The 15207-nt window shown below is 45.8% G+C and overlaps 1 protein-coding gene across 14 annotated transcripts in view; it reads right to left on the reverse strand.

The window, feature by feature from the left end:
- CMKLR1 (chemerin chemokine-like receptor 1) overlaps positions 1–15207 on the reverse strand; it is a 49602-nt gene that overhangs the window by 19860 nt on the left and 14535 nt on the right. For 3 of the 14 annotated variants that reach the window (XM_016160028.2, XM_016160039.2, XM_016160032.2), the window contains exon 1: positions 9151–11265. The exons of 6 other annotated variants lie outside the window; for them this stretch is intronic. The gene's annotated coding sequence lies outside the window, so the exon portion shown is untranslated. Of the gene's footprint in view, positions 1–1439; positions 1458–1912; positions 11266–15207 lie in introns of those variants that run through there. 5 more of the 14 variants (XM_016160031.2, XM_016160040.2, XM_016160034.2 and 2 more) reach the window with 4 other exon arrangements.

Below are 15207 nucleotides of genomic sequence, written 5' to 3' on the forward strand. Positions count from 1 at the left end.
GATGTGCATATGCATGTGTGTAATACTGACGCTAGAGGAGCTCCAGGGAGGCGGGTGTTAAGGGGAAAAGGCAGCACAGGAATGGGAGACCGGGAGACCGGGAGACCGGGCGAAGATAAGCTGCCAGGAGAGGAAGGGAGGGCCCCTGGGTGTGAACGCTGGTCTCCATCCCCCTTGGCCAGCTCTGATGAGGTCAGCAACCTGGGGTCACTGACCCAGAACAGGGATGCAGGACTCACAGGAAGCCTCCAGCTGGGGTCGGGGAGGGGCCACTGAGGGAGACCCTGAGAGTTTAAAACAGGAATTGCTCTCAAAAATGTAGGCTGGTTTTCAGAAATCAATGCGGCTTTTTTTTTTTTTTTTTTTTTTTTTTTAATAATAGCCAAAAGATGGAAGCAACCCAGTGGGAGTCTGAGTCCTTCCTTTTGGGTTCTGCCGACCCACTCCCTTGTGCTGCAGGAGCCCAGTGGTTCTGAGGCTTTGCTCTTGCAGTTCGCTCTACTGTCCTTTTCTCGTCCCCTCTGCTCTGCCCAGCCTCGCCGTACACTCAACACAAACCCAGGCACAGTAGGCAGCAGAGGGGCGACCAGAAGAAAGAGAATGATCATTCTGACATGTGCCAGGCACCTGGCTGGTCGCTTGGTCTTCCTTATGTCTCTGTGGCCTCCGTCCACCCCAGGAGGACATGATTATTATCCTCACTCAACAAGGGTTTAAAAATGAGGCTCAGAAAAGAACCTAATCAAGATTACCAGCCAGTGCGCCAGGTGGGAGCAGGACTCAAACTCGGATCTGCGGGAGCCCAGAGCCCATGTTCTAAGGGGCCTCAGCTGCAATCCGCACAGCTGTCTAAAACGTTCCTCCAGTTTGTTGCCAGATGGGAGGGCTGAGTGAAAAAGGTGAAGGGATTAAGAAGTACAAATTACCAGTTACAAAAATAGTCACGGGGATGTAAAGTACAGCATAAGGAATATAGTCAATAATATTGTAATAGCTGCAGATGGTGTCAAGGGGGTACTAGACTTACTGAGGGGATCACTTCTTAAGTTATGTAAGTGTCTAACCACTATGCTATGCACCTGAAACTAATATAATATTGAACGTCAACTATGATTGAAAGAAAATAAATAAATAGATATAGATAGATAGATAGATAGATAGATAGATAGATAGATAAATAGATAAAGATAGGTAGATAGGTGATTGATTAATAGATGATAGATAGATGATGATGATAGATAGATAGATTAGATAGATAGATAGATAGATAGATAGATAGATAGATAGATAGATAGATAAAAGTCCTCTGTCCTTATCCCAGGGCTTCCAAGCATCCCAATGGGCTGACGGCCCCTTTCACTATAAGGTTGTGACAAGTATTTAAGCAATGTCCCATGCTGTCCCTCCGACTTCCCTTATGTCTCACCAGCAAGGCTTACCTGGGAGACTCAGAAGCCTTTAGCCGTCACGGTGTCCCAGGGTACCGCCTTGGGGTGAGGGGAACAGAAACTGAGAGACTGGAAATAATGACATTGACCTCCACTTATCAGGCACCAACAGTGTACTCGGTGCCTCTACTCAGAGCAAACCTTTGAGGAGGGTGTTTTCATTCCCATTTGGCAGATGGGGAAACTGAGGCACAAAGAAGCAAGGCTACTAACTCAAGATCTCATGGCTAGGAAGGGGCAGAGATGACATTTGAACCTGGGCTGTTCTGGCACCACAGCTCACATGCTCAGTCACTGTGACTGCCCTCGATGTGCTGTGACTTGCCCATGAAGGACCTCACTAAGAGTAGAACTCTGCATTTACGCACCCACTGACCCCATCGGTGCACACGGTTGGCAGGATGCAGGGTCTTACACATCCACAATCCCACCTCAAAGAGCCCTCAGAGACCCTACTCACCCACCTCTGGATAGCAGATGACACATGCCAGGCTCTAGGGCAGGCAGGAGGTTGCAGAGGCTTGTACGGCCAGGTGGACCCCTGAGAGACTCTGGAGCCCTGAGGTGCCCTGCCTGCACCCCACCCAGGCAGCAGCCCCAGGCACAGGCGCCCTGGGGCATTTGGGCAGGTCTGGTGCCTTGGAATTCTCTGGCTCCAGCCCAGGCAGCTGATGAAAGGTCTGGCGCTACTGCCAGCAACCAGGTCAGAGGGAATGTGAGATCCCACCCTGTTCCCAGGCACCCGGGGAAGAGAGACAGGCTGCCCTCCCCCTCAACCCTATCACCACACTGTCACCTTCCCCAAAGAAAAGCTCAAGCCTTGCCCCAGGAAGGGTCTTGCTGGGAAAACTGCTCCCCACCCTCAATGAAAAAACAGTTGGTTGAAGCCCAAAGGAAATTCCAGAATCCTGAAAGCTGTTGCTGGAGAGGCTTTAGGATCGAAGAGTCTGCCACAAATCTCAGAAAAAGAAAAGCGGCTCAGTGCAGCCGGGAGCCAAGCCCCACGAAGCTGCGGCAAAGCCAGGCGCAGATGCCAGCCTGGCCTCTTGCTCACTGAGTAATCTTGGGTCGCGTAATTGTCTCCCCACCTGCAAAGTGGGTCACTGGAAAGAGTGCATGAGATCACATCTGCAGGGTGTACGAGGTAACCAGTCATCCTAGTTCAGGGGGGTCCTGAGATGCTGGACTTTCAATGCTCAAACCAGAAGGTTCTAGGCAAATCAAGACAGGTTGGTCACCCTTCATGTACGGAGCCCAGCAAAAGTGTCCTCTACTGCTGGAGTCAGTCAGATAATGTCGAGTTTGAATCAACTCTGCCATCACAAACTTTGTTGTTGTTGTTGTTGTCGTTTTATCATTCAATTAATTTGACAAATCTCTGTGGTGTGCCAGCCACTGCGCTAAGCATGGGAACGCTATAAAAAGCAAAGTGGGCAAAAATCGGAGCTGAGTCAGGCTTACTTCGTGGTGCGGGGAGACAAGCTTAAGTCATCATCACTCAGACACGGTGAAGGGTGCCCTTAAGTCGCATCTCCTTTCAGAGTCCTCGTGTTGCCTAGAAATGGAGGTGGGGGGCCTCTACCTGGGGCCTCCCTCGAGTCAATGCTCAGAAATAAAATAATCAGAAACAACCTCTCTCTGGGCTCGGCCATTTTCCAGAACAGGTTGTCCCTCTTTCTTCCCCCCTATCCCCACTGCAGAACTTCTAGAAAAAAAAAAAAAAAAAACCATCAAGTCATTAGAAAGCTCTTCCTTTTTCGGCGAAACTGAACTAGAGCAACCTGCCGCTGTCACCTCCAGCCTGCTTCGGTTGTCTGTAGTCCCACAAAGTGACCACCCCCTTCCCCTGGCAGCTGCTGGCCACTTCCGCACTTCAACCTCCCGCCAGCACTTCCTCTGTATGACGCTTAACCCCTTGCCTGCTGGCCCCTACCAGGTGGGACCGCTCTCCCTGGGAAGGGCAGGGGTGCCACGGGATGTCTTTTGTCCTTGCAGATTTGACTATATATTGGCTTGGTCCAGAGAGGAGGTGGGAAAAAAAATCTCAAAAGACCCAGGGGAACATAAATTAAGAGGGAGAGTGAAAGAAGGAAGGGAAACGTGGGTGGGGCTAGAAAACGGAGCCAAGGCTGCGGGGAAAAATGCAGACGATAAGTAATGTCCTAAATACTTAGCATGGGTGGGCCACACAGCGGACTCTCAGACGCCCAGTCTGGAAAAGGGAAGCCATTTACCCTGGCTAAAAACAAACCCTCCAGGGAATGACAAGCTCTCCTAGGGCCAGCAGCAGAAAGGCATTCTCGAGAGGTCCGCGTGGGGAGGATCGGCATCCTCAGTGACATCCTAACCGTGGACACAGCCTTGAGGTTCCAGATGTTTCAAGAGGCATCCAAACACTGACTGCCTGAACATAACACGCCTCTCCATAAGCCGGTGGCATTGCCCCAAACGGCAGTTCAATAAGAGCCACGTTTTTTTCCCTAGATGTGCCAGGGAAGGAGTGACTATGTCTTTCAGTCTAGACATCCAAGTTTATGCATTCCCGGCTTAATCGGAAGACATTTCTAGAACATTTAGCAGAGGGCCTGAACTAGGTGGCCTTCACGGCGCTCTCTTTGACATTGTTTATCTGAACTGACATCTTCGTGCTTTTAGCAGCGGTAAACAGGACACTATTCACTATAGCAAATGCTAGAACCCAGCCATGTTCTCCACCAACTGGCCACGGGCCTGGGGCATCATTATGCTCACTCCCTGACATTTGTTTGTTACCATGTTCTGTGGAAACAGGATGCTGACATGGAACTCCTGACCCATACATAGAGTGACGGTTTACACCTTCTGCCCCAACATACTTATTAGGAGAGTCCCTTTCACTCTCAAAGTGCCCCCATTTGGATAAGAAACCACATGGTTTCCCTACTCACAGATCACCCACTCCTCTGCCCCAGAGGGAGGGATAGAAGCTCCTGATATTGACCTCAGCCACCCACCTATGCTGGGCCCTGTGCTGAGCACTTGCCTGTGTCCTTAAATTCTCATAAGGGCCCTGTTGATCCTCATTGGCAGATGCGGAAACTGAGACTCAGAGAGGCCCAGGCTATTATTTAAGAAGGTGGCCATATGCTAGGCACCTACATCAGGAATTTTCCAGACTTTAGACACTTGTTGGCACAGGCACGGCTACTCTCTTCACCTCTAATCCATAGATGTAAGTAAAGACTGAGCCTTAGCTCACAGATAAAAGAGGGGCCTGCTGAGGCCCCTGTGGTTTCAGCCCAAATGCCCATATTTCAGAGTCAGCTTTCTTCTGTCCAGGCTCATGAGCCGTAGGCCCTTGGGCAGGTGACTTGTCCTCCATGAGCCCAGGTTCCTCTCAACTGTAACCTGGGAGTGAACCTGGCCACTACGTTCTGTTGCTGAAGGACAACCACCTCCTGAGAGCGTCTTGGAAGGCTCGAGGTACGTCTAGGTGTCACTTTCTATTGGGTGGAGGAGGAGCAGAAGCAAGACTGGAAAGTGGACCCTGCAGCTCGGCCCCAGCATGTTTCTTCCCAGGAAATTCACAACCCTCAGTGGAAACAGTTGCATACGTTGTGGGGCTTGGGGCAAAGTGAACATGTGAGCTCCTTATTTAGAGAATATTACGAATTTCAAGACAGCAGCTATAGAGCATTAAGCCCAGCACAGGCCCTTCTGAGGCTTGTGTGGCTGCCCTGGTCACATGTCCACGAAGCTGGCCTTGCCCCTCAGTGCTGGGGGATTTGAGAGAAGAGTCCTCTTCACTCTAGGCCCCAGGAGGGCAGGGGCTTGATGGAGGGGGAGGCAGTGATCTCAGCGGCGAGGAGGGAAGCTGAGAGGGGCACAGAGAGAGGGCAGAAGGAATGGAGGATGACACCACGCGACAGACAGAACGAAATGGGAGGACAGAAGGGCAGTGGAGCAAACGAAGGGAAAAGGAGGCAGAGAAATTGGGGGAGAGGAGCAAGGACAGGTAGGAATCCAGAAGAGAGAGAAGGACAGAAACAGAGACACAATGACAGAGAGAGTGACGGAAGCAGCAATACTGCAAGAGCGGAGAGTGAAGACCAAGGCAGTGCAGATACGAAAAACTCAGAGACGGAGAGACAAAGAGGAAGGGGAAGAGCGGGCAGAGAAGCAGCCTCATGAATGGTCATCCTTCTGAGGAGGCCCAAAGCAGCTTGGAGAGCAGAGGGTGTGGGGCGTTTTCTGTTTATTTCCACACATGTCTAGGAGTATAGTAAGGGTGGCCCCGGGGTATTTCCAAAATTCCTGAAGAGCGAGGGGCCAGGTGTGACTCCAGTAGAAATACGAGGGGCCCTTGCTCTGAGATGGAAAGACAGAGCTTCGTGCTAGCTGGTTACTGCACGCTGACCAGAATATGTGATGGGAGCTTGTCAGTGTCTTTGGTTAATATTAACAGGAAATGGTTAGTGTTTTTCAACACACAACCAATTTGGTGGCAGGGTCAGGGCAGTGCTTAGAGAGGTCCTGGCAGGGAAAAGACTGGTTAAAAGCCCTATCAGTTTTCAGTCAATATCTTCTCTAGAGGTTCTCTCTCTCCATTGGATATGAGCCCACGACAACATATGGTTTTCCTGCAAACGCTTCACCAAGGGTTCAAGGGTTTTCTTGGAATGATATGGCTAGTCCACTGTGAGACAATAGGTGGACCACCCACAGGGGGCCACAGGAACACATCCCAGGCACCAGGATGACGTGGATACTGGAGAGAGAGGTGGGCCCTGCATAAACCCCAAACAAGACCCTCTCAGGCTGGTTCGAAGTGGGCTGAAAGGAACCTTCTCCTGCGACGTTGAAGAAGCTGGAGTTGGGTAAAGCTAGGTTTAAAACCCCAAATGTGTTCATATGATGGTCAAAGAGATAATGGCGATGAAGGCCGTGAACATTAGAGTTTACAATGATACTTCATAATAGCGCTTAGTATTAGCCTCATGGGTACCTATTCGCAATTCTGATTTGGCTCTTTTAATTTAAAATTTTGTCTGGGCAACACAACTCCATCTAATTGGTGATATTCTAGACAATCGAAAATTATAAAAAAGTTACAATGCAAATTCTTATGTCTACTCTGCCACCACCCACCCACTCCTCGCTGCACCCATCAACCCTTCTTAGTTTCTCATGTCTCCTTCCAGAGTTTCTCTAGGCAAACACAAATGTATATCCTAATTTCATTCCTGTTTTGCATAAAAGGTAATACACTACACACGCAATTTTGCAACTTGTCTTTCTTACCTAGCGATATATCTTGGAGATGATTTCCTATCAGCATATAAAAAAAGCATCTAACCTTTGTGATATCTGCATAGTATCCCATGTCAGATTTGCCACCATTTACTTAACCAGTCTCTTGGGGGTGGGTATTTGGCTTGTTTCCAGTCCCTTACAGTTACAATTGAGCATTATGTATGTGTTATAATGTTATAATCAATCATTCTGTGTATCATTTTTCACTTATCCTTAATAGTATCTGGGGCTCTCAAGCCCTATCATTTATTATGAGCAAGCAAGTTTTAAGCCCCACCCCTTTCTATTGGCAATGCTCTCTTTTACTCCATCAAGAAAATGTTTCAGAGCCACTTAGATCATCAATCTCCACAGAGCCAGGGCCATGTCTATGGTATCAAGTTTTACAGGAAGTCATGGAAACTTGGTTCTTAACCCAGTTTCACCAGCTGTTCCAACTCCTGGTCCTCAGTTTCCACATTTATCAAAGGTAAATAACAATAGTTCGCAGGACCATTGTGGGGATCAGGGATCAGGAATGAATTCTGCAGGTGAATGAAACTATCTACAACATGAGGAAGGCAGGTTTATGCCCAAGGCTCCTCATCAACCCCAAAGGGTAAAGCTGGACCCTGGGCATTCCCAGAAAAGAAGCCAGTCAGACTGGAGGAGGCAGGCTCCATAGAGAAAAGGACAATGACAGGCCAGCTGGCAGGTTTCCAGTGTTGTCCCTGATCTCAGAGGCTGGAGCCTAAGCCAGTAAGGAGCCAAGTTCTGGATCCAGCATGGGGGTGATGAGCAGCCCCAAGCAGCCACCAACTCAAAGTTGTTTTCTGCTTTCATTCTGCTTCCAAATAAAGCACTGATCACACACCCAGGGTTTGGAGAAACCTCTCCCCTCGGTGAAGTGGTCCTAGCCTTCCCGGCCCCTCAGGAAAGGTTCCGAAATAACCTTCCACTCCTTGCCATGAAATAAATCCTGGCCAGTAACAGGGTGCCACCAAGCAGGAGTTATCTTCTCCCTCTTTACAGCACTCACCTCTTCCCACCTCGCCTCCCCAAGGGCGGGTCCCAAGTGGCTGACAGAGAAGACTTTGTCTCTCTCCTCCCTGCTTCTCTGCTGGCGCATATTTCCAAAAGCCCCTGCCCCTGCAGTGCGGAGCCAAGATCAAAGACTCTGGAAACCACCGAGATGCCTGCCGAGCCATGCGAACCATCACTGTCAGCCCTCAGGGTCCTTCATCTCCCTCACTTCGCCCCAGCCACCTGACAGCCCTGATTACCACTCCTACCTTACGGTTGAGGAATTACCTCTGAACACAGCCAGCTCCCAGAGGGAGGAAGCCACCAAGAACCCAGCCAGCACCTGGGGCCTCGAGGACCCTTCTACTGGGGATGGATAAGTGCTTAGTTTTGCCCAAAGATGTTCCACTCAAGCTCTGGAAGATGACAGCTGGCTCAGAGCACTGACTACAGAAGAAAGGAAGGCAGAGGGAAGAGGGAGAAGAGAAGGGGTTGCAGGAGCAGGCAGTGCGTAGAGAAGACAGGGGCCCACCAACCAGCCTTGGACCTGGCTCCTCACTGTGGCCTTGCTCTGCACCCCAGGTTGAAGGGATAGCTCAGGACCCCATGAGCTTCGGAGTCCCCAAAGAACTTGAGTTACTGAAGATGCCCTCAGAATTTCCATCGCACCCTCGAGAAGAAACAAGCTGGCCACTAATACTCTTGGTGGAGCCAGATGACATCCAGAGAAGTCTTTCAGAAGGTTCCAGAAACTTATCACTGCCTGGGCCAGGGGCACCTTGGATGTCACCCCTGCATCCTCACAACCACCTGAGAGGCTGCTGACGCAGTTCCAGTTTTCAAGAACACACCTCCCAACAAAGGTGAAATGACTGCCCAACGTGCCACAGCGAGAAGGCAGAAGGTGGCAGAACCTCTCGCCCGATTCGCCCCATCACTAGAGACAGACCCAGCCGGTGACAAAACAGCTAACATCACACACTTACTGAGCGCTCGGCCCGAGCTGAGCAGGTTCCCTGTGCGGAGGCCCAATTCCAACTTCCCTAATTCCAGATTCTTTCCTTTAAATCAAAAATATCAAACTGTTAAAAAGTGTAAAACAAAATGTGCCTCCCCTAGATTTATCTTCCCCTGTCCTCACCTCAAAAACTCTGTGAGGTAGTATCATTTCTCATTTTACAGATGAGAAAACCAAGCCCGCTTAGCTAGGAAGTCAAGGAATTGGAAGCCGAGAAGTTGGACTCCAGAAACTCTGAGCATCCCACCATCCTGCCTCCCCAAGCACACTTCGATGAGATGTGCTTCTCCCCACACCGACTCAGCCAGCACTACCCTGTCCTCTCCAGTGCACCCTCTAGTCCCTACAAGAAGAAGTAAGCGGTGCCCATGAGTGAGAAGATAGTTTTACCAGTTCAGCAGAGGGTAACAAGGACCCCAGGCTCCTTATCCAGGACACAGGACACAGCCAGAGTTACCAAATCTGTCCCCAGGCTCTGTGAGAAAGCAGCAGGCAGTCAAGTGGGCAGTGCAGACAGGGGGTGTGCCTAGATTGCGACACTTGCCTCCACAGCCTGCACTGTTTCTCTGAGCTCTGCTGATACGTAACTTTGTTACAAAAGAAAAAAAAAAAAGAAAGAAAAGAAAAGAAAAAGTTCAACCCAATTCCGGCCACTCCATCTACAAGCACAGGGAGGAAGAGAATGGCCTAAGTGGAAGTGTGAGGAAGTTGGCACTACAAACTTCTCGTATGGAATCGACTCAGTAACTTCCTGTCCTCAGGTCCAGTGGCAGGGGAGGCTGCTGCTTGCTTTCGTGTAGGGAGATCCCTGGCCAAAAGTCTCCTTATGTTTACAGTGCCTGAGCATCCACCACCACGAACACTCTCTGCTGGCTTAAGGTGCCATGCTCACAAACTCCCAGTCCTGCAAGCCATCATCAGCTGCAAGCATCTCAGGGTGAAAGTGTTGATTACTTTGGTTTTCAACTGGATGAGAACAGGCTCCTGAGGGAATGGGGCATGAGACCGATAAATTTTGATTGATATGAGATAGCCCTAATTGGAGTAGGGAGGTTCTGTGGCCTAGGTAAAGTGGAAAAGCCTGGAAATCACAGAAGAGGAAGGAAGGTGGGCTTTGGAAAAGGGGGCCAGGAGAATAGGAATAGCTTTTGTGCTGTACAGGAAAGCATAGGGCTAGGTGTCAGGGGTCTGTCTCCCTTCGTTATGAGCTGTGTGGCCTTAGGCAACCAACTAACTTTTCTGAGCTTCAGTCTCTGAGCCCCATTCTAGACAGGAAAATATGGCTGCTAACAGGTTGGGGGTTGAGTGGAAGGGGGCATTTAAAGAATTCAGTCTCGAGCAGTCAGGAGTTCCAGTCAAGATGACAGAGAAGGTAAATGTTGTGCTTGCCCCATGACTACATTAAAATTACAACTAAATTATAGAACATTCAGCCTGGAGAACCGCCTGAAAACTAGCTGAACAGAAGACCTATAACTAATAATATAAAGAATAAGCCACCTTAAGACTAGTAGGAGGGGTGGACATGTAAAACGAGCTGCTCCCACATCTATGTGAGAACCAGGGGGGATAGCTCAGCTGCAGAGGTTCCCCTTGAAGAGTGAGGGGTCCCAGCCCCGAGCAGGCTCCCCAACTCGGAGTACCAGGGCCAGAAAGAGGAACACCGACAACACCTGACTATGAAAATCAGTGGAGATTCCACCCGCTAGATGAAACAAAAGGCTGCGGGAAACTCAGACATCCTCTTAAAGGGCCCACACACAGACTCTCACTCCCAGATACGTACCCCGGGCTCTAGTCAAGGGACAGGGTCTCAGGAGGTGCCAGAGATGTACGGGGAAGACTGAGTTGTATGGCTTTAGGGTGAGGGCTGGAGAGACAGCCTCATTAACCCTGTGTTGAGCAATCTTCTTTCCTATGTTGAGCCCTCCTCCAGCATAGCCAAGTGGGAACCTGCATTGTCATGGTATACTTTGCTCACTCTGCTTTGGTGACTCCCTGAGACTCCACCCCTCCCAACCCATGCACCACTCAGAAGCTTTTTCAGTGCCTGAGACATACAGGAAGCCAGCAGGTGACAGCAGACCTTTGAGTGCCTGGGCCCTTTCCCAAGCCACCCCAGGCCTGGTACTGATGGCAGCCAGCCTCGGTTCATAGCATGGCCTCTCCCATCTGCCTCCAGGTCCAGCACAGGCAGTGACCAACTGCGAATTTCTATGTAGCTTCTACCAGGTAGCCCCAAGCCAGTCACAAACAGCAGCTGAGCTTGACTGGCACAGGAGCCCCTCCCAGGAAGACCTAAAACCAACACACCCAGTGGCCAGCTTCAGACCACAACAGAACACCACCCATTTAGCCCCACAAGCAGCACTCCCAAAAGATGATCTCAGCAGGCTCCAGAGCCTAATGGGGCAAATCCCACTCTAGGGAGTCAGGGAGTCCTAAACGAGATGGACAAGATGAACCCAAAGAAGCCTACACCAAGGCACATCATAATTAAAATGACAAAAATTAAAGACAAAGAGAGAATCTTAAAAGCAATAAGAGAAAAGCCTTTAGTTAGCTACAAGAGAGCTCCCATAAGATCATCAGCCGATTTCTCAATAGAAACTTTCCAGGCCAGAAGGGATTGGCACAAAATATCCAAAGTGATGAAAAGCAAGTACCTACAACCAAGACTACTCTACCCAGCAAGGCTATCATTTAAGATTGAAGGAGAAATAAAGAACTTCCCAGACAGAAAAAAACTAAAGGAATTTATTACCACCAAACCAGTATTATAAGAAATGTGAAAGGGACTTCTTTATGAAGAAGAGGATGGGGCATAAAGATGAATAATAAAATGGCAATAACTATGTACCTATCAATCACTTCAAATGTAAATTGATAAAGTGCTCCAATCAAAAAAGATAGAGTAGGTGAATGGATAAGAAAGCAACACCCATATCTATGCTATCTACAAGAGACCCACTTCAGATCAAGACACATGCAGACAGAAAGTAAAGAAATGGAAAAAGATATTTCATGCAAATGGAAATGAAAAAAAAAATAGCTGGGATAGCAATACTTATCTCAGACAAAATAGACTTTAAAACAAAGGCTAACATGAGAGACAAAGAAGGACATTTCATGATAATGGGATCAATACAACAAGAGAACATTATCCTTGTAAACATTTCTGCACCCAATGTAGGAGCACCTAAATATGCAAAGCAAGTATTAAATGACATAAAGAAAAAGATCAACAGTAATATAGTCATAGCAGAGGACTTTAACGTCACATTGACACCAATGGACAGATTTGCAGACAAAACATCAACAAAGAAACAGCAGCCTTAAGTGACACGCTAGACTAGATGAACTTAATTGATATTTTTAGAGCATTTCACCCCACAGCAGCAGAATATACATTCTTTTCAGGCACACACAGAACATTTTCAAGATGGACCACATGTTAGGTCACAAAACAGGTCTTAATAAATTTAAGAAGACTGAAATCATGTCAAGAATCTCTCCGACCACAACAGTATCAATTACAAAAAAATAAAAAAAAAGACCTGAAAAACATGCAAACACATGAAGGTTAAATAACATGCTACTAATCAATGAATGGGTTAAAAGTGAGATCAAGAAAGAAGTCTAAAGATACTGTGAGACAAATGAAAACAAAAACGCAATAACTCAAAGTCTATGCGACACAGCATCAACAGTCCTAAAAGGAAATTCATAATAATACAGGCCTACCTCGACAAACAAGAAAAATCTCAAGTAAATAACCTAATTTACACCTAAAGGACCTAGAAAAAGAATATCAAACAAAGCCCAAAGTGAGTAAGAGGAAGGAAATAATAAAGATCAAAGCTAAAACAAACAAACTGGAATAAAAAAATACAAAAGATCAATGAACCCAAGAGTTGGTTCTTTGAAATGATAAACAAAATTGATCAACTTTTAACTAGACTCATCAAGAAAAAAAGAGAGGACCCAAATAAATGCAATCAGAAACGAAAGAGGAGAAGTAACAACTGACACCACAGAACTACTAAGGGTTATAAGAAAATACTATGAGCAATTATGTGCCAACAAATTGGACAATCTGGAAGAAATAAATAAATTCCTAGAAACATACAATCTTCCAAGACTGAATCAAAAAGAAACAGAAAATCTGAACCAACTGATTACTACTAACGAAATTGAATCAGTAATCAAAAAACTGCTAACAAACAAAAGTCTTGGGCTGGATGGCTTCACAGGTGAATTTCACCAAACAGTCAAAGAATTAACACCTTCTCAAGCTTTCCAAAAAATTCAAGAAGATGAAAGGCTCTAAACCTCATTTTATGAGGCTCTTATCACCCGGATTCTAAAACCAGACAAAGATAATACAAAAAAAAGAAAATTGTAGGCTGATATCCCTTATGAACATTGAAGCAAAATCCTCAACAAAATATTAACAAACCAAATTCAGCAATGCATTAAAAATATCATACACCATGATTGAGTGGGATTTATTCCTGGGATGCAAGGTTGGTTAATATCAATTAACACGATATACCACATGAACAAAATGGAGGATAAAAATCATATGATCATATTGATAGATGCAGAAAAAGCATTTGACAAAATCCAGAACCCATTTATGATAAAATACATAGCCTCTCAGCAAAGTTGGAATAAAAAGGGTACATACCTGAACATAATAAAGGCCATATACGACAAACCCATAGCTAACATCATATTCAATGATGAAAACCTTAAAGTGTTTTTCTTAAAATCAAGAACAAGACAAGAATGTTCATTTTCACCACTTTTATTCAATATAGTACTGGATTCCTAGCCACGGCAGTCAGACAAGAAATGGAAAAAAAGGCATCCAAATTAGAAAGAAAGAAGTAACACTGTCATTATTTGCAGATGACATGACACTATATATAGTGAACCCTAAAGATTCCACCAAAACCTATTAGAACTGAAAAATGAATTCAGTAAAGTAGCAGGATACAAAATTAATATTCAGAAATAGTTTCCACACTTATACACCAATAACAAATTATCAGAAAGAGAAATTAAGAATCTCATTCAGAACTGCATCAAAAAAAAAAAAAACCTAGGAATAAATTTAACCAAGGAGGTAAAAGACCTGTCAAAACATTATAAGACATTGAAGAAAAAAACCGAAGATACAGATAAATGGAAGCATATACCGTGCTCATGGGTAGGAAGAATCAACATCATTAAAACATCCATACTACCCAAAGCAATTTATAGTGTTGGTGCAACCCCTATCAAAATACCAATACCAATACAGAACTAGAACAAATAATCCTCAAATTTATATGGAACCACAGAAGTCACAGCAATCTTGAGAAAAAAGAACAAAGCTAGAGATATCACTCTACCTGATATCAAACTATATTGCAAGGCAATAGTAATCAAAACAGTGTGATACTGGCATAAAAATAGACACATAGATTAATGGAATAGAATAGACAAATAAACCCAAGCCTATATGGTCATTTAGTCTATAACAGAGGTGGCAAGGATATACAAGGGGATAACATACATCAAATAGTGTTGGGAAAACTGGACAGATAATGTAAAAAAGAGAGAAAGAAAGAAAGAAAGAAAGAAAGAAAGAAAGAAAGAAAGAAAGAAAGAAAGAAAGAAAGAAAGAAAGAAAGAAAGAAAGAAAGAAAGAAAGAAAGAAAAGAAACTGGACCACCTTCTTACACCACATATAGGAATAAACTCAAAATGGATCAAAGACTTAAATGTAAGAACCGAAATCATAAAACCCCTGGAAGAAAATGTAGGCAGTAAACTCTCTGACATTGTTCTTAGTGATATTTCTGATATACCTCCTTGGGCAAGGGAAACAAAAGGAAAAATAAACAAATGGGATGACATCAAACAAAGTGTTTGCACAGCAAAGGAAACCATCAACGAAATAAAAAGACAAACAACTAACTGAATGAGAGAAGATATTTGTCAGTGATACACCTAATAAGGGATTAATATCCAAAATTTATGAATAGCTCATTCAACTCACATGCACAAACACACACAAAACAATCCAACTAAAACATAGGCAGAGAACCTGAATAGACATTTCTCCAACGAGGACGTACAGATATACAGATAGACAATAGACATATGAAAGATGCTCAACATCACTCATAATCAGAAAAATGCAAATTAAAACCACAATGAGATATCACCTCACACCTGTCAGAATAACTATCATTAAGTCAAAAAACAACAAGTGTTGGCGAAGAGGAAAGGGAACCCTTGTGCACTGCTGGTGGGAATGAAAATTGGGGCAGCCACTGGGGAAAACAGTGTAGATTTTCCTCAAAAAAAATAAAAATAAAAATGGAACTACTTTATGACCCAATAAGTCCACTTCTGGTATTTATTCAAAGAAATCGAAAACACTAATTCACAAAG

Source organism: Rousettus aegyptiacus, unplaced genomic scaffold (genome assembly GCF_014176215.1).
Source record: "Rousettus aegyptiacus isolate mRouAeg1 unplaced genomic scaffold, mRouAeg1.p scaffold_m13_p_5, whole genome shotgun sequence".
Taxonomy (NCBI): domain Eukaryota; kingdom Metazoa; phylum Chordata; class Mammalia; order Chiroptera; family Pteropodidae; genus Rousettus; species Rousettus aegyptiacus.